The sequence below is a fragment of the Lycium barbarum genome, chromosome 1 (genome assembly GCF_019175385.1).
Source record: "Lycium barbarum isolate Lr01 chromosome 1, ASM1917538v2, whole genome shotgun sequence".
Taxonomy (NCBI): domain Eukaryota; kingdom Viridiplantae; phylum Streptophyta; class Magnoliopsida; order Solanales; family Solanaceae; genus Lycium; species Lycium barbarum.
Genome location: NC_083337.1, coordinates 134,440,818 through 134,452,565, shown reverse-complemented (window position 1 = coordinate 134,452,565; position 11,748 = coordinate 134,440,818). Strand labels below are relative to the sequence as shown.

General features: G+C 33.2%; 1 long non-coding RNA gene across 2 annotated transcripts; it reads right to left on the bottom strand.

The window, feature by feature from the left end:
* Window positions 1-8,597: 8,597 nt before the first annotated feature.
* On the bottom strand, window positions 8,598-10,535 carry LOC132638528 (uncharacterized). 2 transcript variants are annotated; one of them, XR_009581784.1, is made up of 3 exons: window positions 10,203-10,535; window positions 9,404-9,845; window positions 8,598-8,903 (listed from the first exon to the last, which is right to left on the bottom strand). It is a non-coding gene; the product is annotated as an uncharacterized LOC132638528 (long non-coding RNA). The 2 variants fall into 2 exon arrangements; XR_009581782.1 differs by lacking the exon at window positions 9,404-9,845.
* Window positions 10,536-11,748: the final 1,213 nt, after the last annotated feature.

Sequence of the window (11,748 nt, the reverse complement as noted above, 5' to 3'; positions counted from 1 at the left end):
TTTTAATTGATAATTTAATTCCCTAATGTGTAACTGAATTCAGAGTTTTTTTTTTTTTCGTCATCCGATGTCTGGTACCCGCACTGAAGCCCGACTATTCCGCATTCGCGCGGTGTAGGGCCAATCCGGAGGACGCGCTCACTACCAAGGAGTTTTTCATACTTGGGGCTTGAATTGTGGAAACTGAATTCACAGTTATGTTTCATCTTTCATTTTATGATTTGGAATTTGGGAAATATTATTAGGTCCCTGAGAAATAGAAAACATTATAGTGCCCTTTAATATTTTTTTTTGGTTGTAAGTTTAACTAAGAACCCAATAGAGTTGATTCTGAGAACCAGAGTCTGTAGGTTTTACTTTGTGCCGTAATTATAATTCGACCTCTTCTGATTACTAAATTGAGCATACACTTGTGATGTGTTATCTTACATATATTTATATATGATTACACAATATCAATGAACTCACATTTCGTTTCTAATTTATCTATCTATTTATAAATCACTCATTAAACTCTTTTATGTTAATTGTGCTTACATTTTTACTTCCAAAGATGAATGAAACGTTTTCCAACAAATAATGACAGCCTATTTGTTTCAGTACTCCTCATTATTATTATCTGTCTCTTCTCCTAAAAATAATCTACTTTCTTTGTTGCGTTAAGTTTCTCAGACGGTGCATCTATTGTGTTCAAACTGTTTTTTTCTTTCTATTTATTCTATTATATTGCGTGAAATATTTCATGCACCACTCAATTAAAGCCATTACTCAATTCTTTTACTTTTCTATTTATTATATTCTATTGTATGTAACGGTTCATGCACTGCTAAATTAAAGGGGATATCTGAATCATTGTAACTCTTCCATCCATTTTCTCATATTATAAATGAATGACACTTATAGCGTCTGCCGTCTAAATTAGGCAACTCTTATGGTGCCAATTAGTCACAATATCTGCATCTCTTCTCTCATCTCAAGAATGCGTTGCTAGAGTCTACATATGCTATATATACTGCTTTTCTAATTGCGTATGAAATCATGGTGTGAACACGGTGAAGCAACAAGGTCATCAATCTGAATTGTTTCCTTTTTTATTTAGTGTCAAACATTCTGATTTTCAGGTGCTAATTGTTTCCATTCTTACTCCATTGTAAAACAATCTAAGGCATCTTATATATATAGTCATCTAGCTCTTTCTTAATGTCAAAGTTTGCCAATGTTATCAAGGACTTGACAACTTACATGGCAAAATGTCTTTTATCTTCTTCTATTCTCCTTTTTTTTTTTTTTTTTTTTTTTTTTTTTTTTTTTTTTGTGTGTGTGTGTGTGTTTTTCCTTATTTTTTAGTTTACATTATTTTAAAGAATCACATCCATAATATTATATGTCTCTCTATTTTCCTTATCTTTATTTCCCTTCACTCTCTTTTTTATCCACCTTAGTTAGTGAAAAGTTAAAGAAGAAATGAAAGAAAGTCAAGACACTTTTCCTGGAAACAGACAAGTAATAAAGGGGGGAAAAAAGAAAAAAAATATTAAATAAAAAACAGGAAAAGGTAAAAGAAAGAGAAAGGAGAATATTGTAGAAGAATTTCATGCAATTTGATTTCATCAATTTGGGGTTGATAGATTATTTCGCCTTTTACCCCTATTCATTCTTCTTTATTGTTGCTGGTTTTCATACATTCTTTTTAGATTTTAAAGGAGAATACTTTGAATGTATTGATTTACCTCTCTCGTTTGCATTTTATTCTCTTTTTCATTATTTCTTTTATTTTTCATTTTTTTTTCAAGTTCACATATACTGATTTGAATAGGCTGTTCTCATTTTACACTTCCAGTCAAAAAGTATTTGATAAGTCATTATAAGATGGTAGAATTATGATAAGACATATGATTAATAAAGATTAGTTTTCTTTTATTAAATCTTACCATTAATATTTTTAGTACATTTTAATTTTTTCCAACGCGCGAAGCGCTAATAAGTACACTAATTTGAGAAAAAAAGATAAATAGGAATGATGGTCATAGAGAGGTGTCACATCACCTTGTTTATGCCTAGCTTTATATTATGTATAAATATATCCCTGTAGTTGTCAGTAGGTTCAAAATCGTCCTTCAAATATCGACTGAGCAGTTTGGTTCTTTAAGTTTATCAAAAGTGAGCACTTTTAGTTTTTGTGAAATATCTGCAAAATTCTGATTGTTAAATCTAACTGAAACTGTGCAAAAAGAAAAAATTAACTAGAAGCATGAGAATTTTTTGTCAAAATTTAATAAACTGAAATATAAAAACTACACATACCCAAAAATAAATAAAAAATAACAAAAATTGCACCTCTAAAAGTTGCATCAAATCATGAAATAGACTGAACATAAAGTACAAAATCTATACTTCTAAATGTGACTTCTTTTTATATATTTTCTATTTTAAACAATTTCGGTTAAATTTAACAATCAGAATTTCATAGGTAATTGACGAAGATCAAAAGTGCTCAGTTAATACTTAAGAACCTAGTTTAAACCTACTACTAAATATAAGAGACCATTTTTAACATTTTCTCAATAATATAAGCAATAGGAGGAATACTTTTGAAAGAACCTTGACACTAATAATCCAGGATAAAAAGACATTTTTCTTATCTATAGTTTTTCTTTTATGTTATTAAAATCAAAATTTATACGGTCAATCCTCTCCACAACATCATAATTTTTCGGGATTTTTTGGCTGCTGTAGCAATTGGCTTCTATACACCTATAACACTATTTGACATTTAAATAATATTTGATTGTTATAAGCAAGATGATAAATCCTAAGCTTAATCATACTTGTATTTATAAAGAAGGAAAACTTTTTAATCATGGAAATAAATATATATTCATATAATATTATTTGTCATAAGTAGTGTATTAAAGTATCAAAATATTTGGTCAAAATTTCTAGACATATTATTGGTAATCTTAGAGATTGTATTTATACAAAGTTATCGATAGTTAATTATTATATTACCACAAAAGAAGATAGTTATTATAGAGGGGCAATTTTACAAAGAGCGTATTGTTATAAATATGATTGTTGCTGTTAGAAGTAACAAGTTGTTATAAAGAGATAAAATATAACATAAAAAATCGGTTCGGAGAAACACGTGATTGCTATAGTGAGGTAACGCTATATAACATTATAGAGAGGTCTGATGGTACTCCCGGGTCCTTTTTCACTTGTCTCTTATGCTAAAAATAGATTTTCCTTTTTACTTGTCTATACTAGCAAATCAAAAGAGATTTATAATTATTTTTCAATATCCTTATCATTAAGTAACTATATAAAATAATAGTAACCGAACTTACATTTTTAAATCGAAATTAGTAAAACTAATTTAGTAAAATAAATCCCTAATAAATAGTTTCTTAACACAGAGTGTCAACTCTAGGGGCCAAATAAAATGAAGCCGAGGAAGTACATCTCAAAAAGGCAGAGTCGATCCATTTATTAAATAGTACTAGTTATGTGAGGCCCGTGCTAAGCCCGGGCCCAAACTCAAGATATAAAAGTAGATATTTTAACTAAAAAAATATAATCTGTGTTAGTACAAGTGTACAACAACAACAACAACAACAACAACAACAACAACCATATACCCATTGTAGTCCCACAAGTGGGTAATTATATAAAAGCAAAATTTTCATTCCACTGCTTTAATATTTTAACTTCCATTTTGATAAAATTATTTACTTCAAATCAAATGCGGAGCCAGAATTTGACATTTATAACTTATGTATCCTAATTTTCTGAAGTTATTTAGTTCTAAATAAATAATCTATACATAGTTAATGAACTTTTAAGACAAATACATAATTTAACTTGTGCAGCGGATGGAGCTGCTCCTCTCTTAATTAGGGATTAGGGGTTCGAACATGGATATGGAAAAAATCTTTGGAGGAAGCGTTCCCTCCGAATAGGCGCGATACAGTGCTAATTATCTAGATTAATTGGGCTTAAATGCGGATATCGAACACGAACCAGAAAATCAAAGAACATGAAAAATGAGGTAGAAGGTTCGATAGCTTTTGAAAAGTAGACCTTAAAACTAAAAAATAAAAAAATTGACTTAAATAAATAAGATTAGGACCTAAAAGTAATTAATTAATTTTTTTAAAAAGAATTAGAAATTATTGTGAGGACTACAAAAGTCCTCAGGTTCGATAGCTTTTGAAAAGTAGACCTTAAAAATAAAAAATCAAAAAATTTACTTAAATAAATAAAATTAAGACATAAAAATAATTAATTAAAAAGTTTTTAAAAATTTGGGAAACTCTCGTGAGGACTACAAAAGTCCTCACATTCCCTCTTATATTATATACTAATATGTACATACAACTAAGGCCAGACATATCTATTTACTGAACTTTTACCAGCTTAATTAATCTCTGTGTCTTAACTTAACAATCCAATTTTTTAATCCTTCACATTCGATTACTACGAAAGACACTCCAAACTTGAATTCCACAAGCTCATGAAACCGTGAAAAGGTCAAAGTATATGGCCTATAATATAAATGTCATTGTCCCCATTCTATCGCCAGTGAAATTTTGTGATGGCTGATGTCCTTGAATCCAAAAATAAAGGACTACAAGTCATTGCGGCCTGTCAAGATCATGCAAGCAACGATTTTGGTTGGGATGGAAACGTGTGTTGAGGGTGCACTTGGGGTGTTTGGATTGGCTTATTTAAATGTTTTTTTTTTTTTTGGGTTTTTAAGCTCCTTTTCTACTTTTTGTGGTGTTTGGGGAAAAAGGATAAAACGTGCTTTTAAGCATTTACTTTTATGCAAAAAAAGTACAAAAATGAGCTAAAAGCCAAAAGTTGGGTAGTCTCAATTACTTATGTCTTTTATCTTTTAGCTTATAAGGCTATTTTAAAAAGTCAATCCAAACACACAATTAACCCTCGAAGAGCCTCATGTTGCATAGATTTCCTTTTACTTATAAAGTATGAAAATCTTTTTTGTTAGGTAATAAAAAAATCACTTTTACTCTGGCTTAAAGAGTTGGAAAGATGGCAAACGCTCGTGTCGTCGTCGTCGCTCCCTTGACTTCGGGTTTGAACAAATTAATGATTTGATTGATTTTTTTTAATTGTCACATCGTTATTATTAAAGGCACTTCCCATTTCCAGTATAGACACCAATGGTTTCCCGAACAGACACCAAATTCCAAAACTCGTTGGCTATAAATTTATCGGCCTTGCCTCAAATTTTACACATTGAAAATGAGTTCATCTTCCCCTCTTCTTCTCCATTACTTTCGAAAATAAAAGTAAGTGTCAAGTGTGATTCTCTCCGTTCTTTGAGTTCGCCGAAGTTCTATAATTCGAAGTGCGCTATTACAAAACAATTTATCGTTCTATCTTGGGAGGAATTAATCCAAAACCTTAAACAACAATGAGAAAATTAAATTCCTTAAGGAGACATAGTACAATTTGTAGGCTCGAAAATTAATTTTATATAACTAACTCGTCGTTCCTTTATAAGTTTACTTGCTTCAATACAGAAAGATAACAAAATCACTTTATTTCACGTTAAGGGATGACAAAAAAAACGTACATGGTTTCATTTTACTTAACACTACGAATACCAAAAAAAAGTTGTAATTTTAATTTTGCTTCCTCGAAAATAATCATAATGAGCAGAGGAAAATAATTAAATATTGAATTGTAGAATAAAAAAAGATAGCAACGAAGAACTAGCCAAAAGAATTTAACGACACTAGTAACAAGGTAGGTATATCTGGTATTTAATACACACTAATCCATAGGTAGGCTCACGAATAAAACACTTTCTATTATTCAATTAATAGTTTTTTCTGTCGTCAAGTTCGAAATCGATGTATACCTCTAATTAAGAATAAAATGACATAAGTCATTTCCATCTCATCTTTTAGAGGGAATGGTTGAATATAATGCTTTACAAAGAGAGATTAAACTTCTTTGATCTTAAACAAACGGTAAAAAATGAAATGAATCATTGCAGGTATTTTAAAAAGTCAAAAATACCCCTCAATTAATATGGATTAGAGCATTATGTACTTTTTTCATTTATTAAAAATTTAAAGAAATTGTATTGTATTTTATCGAATTATAAACTTTCATACCTCTATTTTTTTTTCTTTTAGCTCTTCTTTTGATTTCCAAAATCTAGCAATGCTTCATGGAGTATTCTTTTTGTTAAGCTTCAAATTTATCTTGATCCATTTTGTTACTTACATTATTTCTAGTATTGGAATTTATTTTAACTAGTCAATTTTTTATAATACATCTATACCATATCAGTTTTACATATTTAAGGGTGTAATTATTTCTAAAATCATTTCATCGGTAGTTATTTTGAAAATAAATTATAACAATTTTGAATGATACTATAATTTGTAGGTAATATAATATTTCAAATTTTTGAATTCGCCTTGAAATGTAATTTAAGTGATTTATTATTTGAAACAAAAGATAAATGCATGTTGTATTATTTCTTTACCTCAATTTTTTTTCCAGGTAAATCAAATGAAATTATATACTCTTTCAACACAATACATTGGGTAGTTTTAGTTAATTTTAGAAAAATATATAATAGTTGATCATAATTACAGGTCATTTTTGACATGTTAAAATAACATGCGACGATCCAGCTCAATTTAGCTGTTGTTTTATTTTATGATCAAGGGAGTTTATCAGCTCATTTGAAAGATGAAGTGGATATTATTTCCCAATCTAAAAGGTTAAAGGGGTTAAGTGGCATTTACTTCATTTTTCTTTTATTATTTACTTCAGCAACACGTACGCAAAGAAACATCACTTGCTATCGTGATATCGTCAGCTATCTGACCACCGACCTCGTCTCATCCTAGTTAGGATATTCCTTGATCAAGTTGTAATGAAATCCTGTTTATAACGTGGGCTGCTATAAATATAGAACTCTGGGACTGACTTAAACAAGAAAAGGACAAAGAACATATATTCCTGCTGTTGCAATTTGTTTGTCTAGTTTTGACTTGACATAAAATTTAACAGATTATTTTTAGATCTTATGGATTGAATTTAAAGATATGTATGTACCAAAATATTATTTAATTTTGTGGTCTTAAGCATGACATTTGAAAAGTTAGAATTAAAGAGTTGTCAAAAACGGAAAGAGACATCCTTTAATAAACGGTTGGTTGAGCCAAAATTTATACAAGAATTCAAAAAATAATAGAATGGCACACTTGAGATTTAAACATATCCGTTTACCACTTAATTAGACTTTTTACTTATATCAAAGAAATTCATAATTTATATTTAGCTAAAATTCTTCATTTTGCCCTATTTGTGTAGTATAATTTCTCAAGGGGATCATTGAATCTCCGTCCACTTAACTCCGTCGCCGACTATCAATATAAAATGAAAAAAGGGAGTCCTCCACACACTCCCTTATGTGTGGGACTGGATTTTTTTCAAACACTTACATGTGAATTCATGAAATTTTGTTTGTTCTGATATAATATCGAAATCTGTTATTTCATCTAAAATCTTAAGTTATTAAAATTAGCACACTATTAATTAAATTTCTTATGTCAAATCACAGTTTCCTAAGTGTAAAAACATAAAGAACGTAATAGAGAGTAACGAATAGGCTAACTGATTGTTCTTCATTACGTTAATTGTATAGTCTCTAAACAGTATATATGCATATAAGATGCCTAGCTAGAGATTGAGCCCAAAGAGTTTTAGTTAAATTTAAATACAATAGAAGTATTATTATTCTAGCCTATCCCTTCTTAGATTTCTCAGATGAATATGCTTCAATACTCCCCTTGCAAGCGGAAGGTGAAGAAGAATTCAGCTTGGACCGTAGGAATTCAAATCAGAAAGATGATAGAGGTTTGTTAAACACATCTGCTATTTGATCTTTGGAGGATAAAAACTGAACTAAGCAAATCCTTATTAGCCACCTTGTCCGAACAAAGTGAAAATCAATCTCAACATGCTTCGTGTGGGCATGAAAGACGGGATTGACAGAGACCAATGTTGTCACACCACAAAATAGGAGTGTGGTGAAGAGCCACACCAAGTTCATATAGCAAAGATTGCACCCAAGTTAATTTGGCTACATCCGCTAAAGCTTTATTTTCCGATTCAGTTGACGACCATGCCACAATGCGTTGTTTCTTTGAAGATCATGAAATGAGAGCAACATTAAGATAACAAATTCACTCGTTTACATGTGAACGTCGAAGGACCTAGCCCAATCTGAGTCAGTGAAGGCTTGAAGACATAGATTGGATGAGCGAGGGATATGAAAGGTGTGGTGTTGAGTCTGCTTCAAGTTGCGAGGGATTCGCTTGAGTGCTGCCCAGTGATTTATAATGGGACTATGCATGAACTGAAAATCTTTTCTCACAACAAAGATGTCACACCCCAAACTTGGGGGGTGTGGCCAGCACCCGGCATCCGAAGGCCTGAGTGAACCAACCATGAGTACATCTGTAACCTGAGACATGGACATTGGGCCGACAAGGCCACTAAATGATAATAGTAAGGACTAAATATGGCAACCTGCAAACAGAAGAAGCCCTACAACTTATATATACATATGCAAGGCCGACGAGGCCAAAACGAAAGTGACATCGACTATCCAGAAGGGCGGCAAGGCCAGACAAAACATATATAAACTGACTGCTAGTCTGCAAGCCTCTAAGAGTACTGTACGATGTCTACTGGTTGGGACAGGGCCCCGCCATACCCAAAACCATATATACACTTATGCAGTTGTACCTAAAGACTCAGAACCAACAACTTCGGAGAAGTGAAGTGCGACACCCAATAGTTGATCTCGGTATCCTACTAAGGAGGTGCGTCGGCCTGCCTATCTGCACCTGTAGGCATGAACAGAGTGCACAAAAGGGGCGTCAGTACAAAATATGTACTGAGTATTTAAGGCGGTAAGCATAAGCATAACGAATGTAATAACATAAGAAAGAGGTGCAGAAACAACCTGAACTCAGAATAAGGCCACTGAAGGCATCCAGAGAATACAACATGACTATAAATGCATGAAAGTAAAATTATTGCTCACTGTAGAGGCATATACAATATCATAATTATTCCTCACTGTGGAGGCATATACAATATCATATAATAATAAATCCCTCTTTGGGTTGAGCTCATCGTAACTGCCCGGCCATATAGGATACGGTAAATATCTGCACAACTGATCAGTGGTATGCACAACTACATGCCTGCCCGGCCGTCTATAACATGACGCGGTAATGAAAGATATACATCTAGCTGCACATCTACGTTCCTGCCCAACCAACTATAGCACGGCGCGGTAATGAAAATAAATACATATATATAAGTGCAGTGCAAGACCGACCTCAAAAGGGATATCATAGAAGGAGTCGAAGTGACCTATCGTCGTTATCCTCCGACTATCGTTTTTGTCTCTACGTCCTTCATTCTTAAATTCAAGAGACAATAGACGCGGAGAACATGTAAGATATTTGACATGACTTACACATAAAGAAGAGTTCAACTCAATCGGATAGTAGATGGTCAATTCAAGTTTAGCGGAAACATTTCAATTGATGGCTACAAGAGATATGGAAGCCTGAAAGGTGCTTGCGATAAATCATACATATAGGGCAGAACTTAGTTTAATCACGAAGAGGCGTGTTCATCTCGTATTTATTGTAAATGTTTCAACGGAAAGTTCGTCGAGTTGTAGTCATGCCACAAAGAGGAAAGAAAGCCCTACATACTTTGTCGATGAAGCTATATATGTTTCCCAAGTCCGTGGACACCTTACAAATAGGTACCTACAGTATATGAACAATTCGGGATCAGTTCTGGGTTCATAACTTATAAGAACCTTCATTCGAACATTTAACCGAGCAACCTGTGGGCATGAGTTCGTAGGCTTCTTATTAGTTCAATTACCCCATAGAACACTACCATTTTCTACTTTTCTACTCCTAATCCTCATCATAATTCATCCAACATCCTCATAGCTTCAATTCATACTATTAAACCGTGTAAAACAGCCCACACAACTAACCATGATCATAAGAGTACATAAGGATTTATAAGAACTTGTTCTATGAAATTTCTTCTTCAATTTCTATGTTTAAACGCTTGAAAAAGCTTAAGGAGATTATGAGAAGGGTAAAACATACCTTAATTTTAAAGAACCATTCGAGAATATAAGTTACTTCAAGTTGAAGATTTTTTTCGAAAGACCTTACGACGAAGAAATGACGATTCTATGAGTACCACGGGATTTCCTATGGTAAAAGGACTTGATTAGCTATTGGGTTTAGTCTTGATTCATGGAGAATTGTTTGAGTGTATTCAAGGGCTGTTTAGGGTTAGAAAGGTTGAAGAAATGAAGGTTCAATTCGTTTGGGGGTGATTTTACAAGTTTGGGAAAGCTTTCCACCGACCAGGCCCTTATTGGCTTCGCGGCAGTTTGCACCCTCGAACGGAAATAAGAATATCTCTCTACTCCGACGCCGTATTGACGAACGGTTAAATGCGATAGAAACTAGACTCATAGACCTAATATATCACCCCGTCTCTCCAAGTATATTGAGAGAAAAGCTATACGACATCTGAGCCTAAATTTCAGCAATTTTATAAACATAACTTGCGGCGACCTTTGTCGACTTCCGTATTATAATCCGTTTGACTTCAAAACTTAACATACGACTATCATATTATATAAATACCTCAGGACATTACGTTCTAAGCATACTATCCATCTTTTGATACGATGAAAACACGAGGTGTAATATCCTCTCCCTCTTAAGAACATTCGTCCTCGAATGTAGAGGGGTATCCTGACTACTAGGATTTCTAAAAATTTCGGCAGAGTTTCCTCTGTAAATAGGACTGTCCAAAACCTGCCAAACAGCCCAAACTACTATCCAAAGCTACACAGGGCTACACAACAATATGATAATTATCAATTTGGCCTCTCACGACCATCTAACTATGCAAAAACAAAATAAGTTAGCCATAACTCACCTTAATTGTCATCTACTGCGGTCCGGAATGTATTCGCGCATCTCACTCAGCAATAGCACCTAACATAATTATATGGTGTAAGTTCAATAAATAGAGATAGGAAGAGAGGTATCATATCACACAAATATCACTATAAACTTGAGGACTGAAACAAATGAGGGAATCGAGCTTTCATATCTTCTTCTGCCTCCCATGTTATCTCCTCCACATTATTATTCCGCCAATGTACTTTAACTGAAGCTACCTCTTTGGTTTTCAGCTTATGGACTTGACGATCTAAGATAGTGATAGGGACCTCCTTATATGAAAGGTCCTCATTAACCTAAATATTCTCAATAGGAGTGATGTGAGAAGGATCACCTAAGCATTTATGAAGCATAGAAACATGGAATACCGGATGGATCGTTTCTAGTTCTGGTGGCAAGTTAAGTTTATAAGCTATCTGGCCAATTCTCTGCACGATCTGATACGGCCCGACATACCTGGGGCTAAGCTTTCCCTTCTTGCCAAATCCCATTACACCCTTCATAGGCGATACTTTCAAGAACACCCAGTCTCTAACAACAAACTTTAAATCTCGACGCCGATTATCTGAATATGACTTATGTCGACTCTGAGCTGTCAGCAACCTTTCTTGGATCAACTTCACCTTTTCTATGGCCTACTGCACCAACTCAGGTCCTAACAACTTTGTCT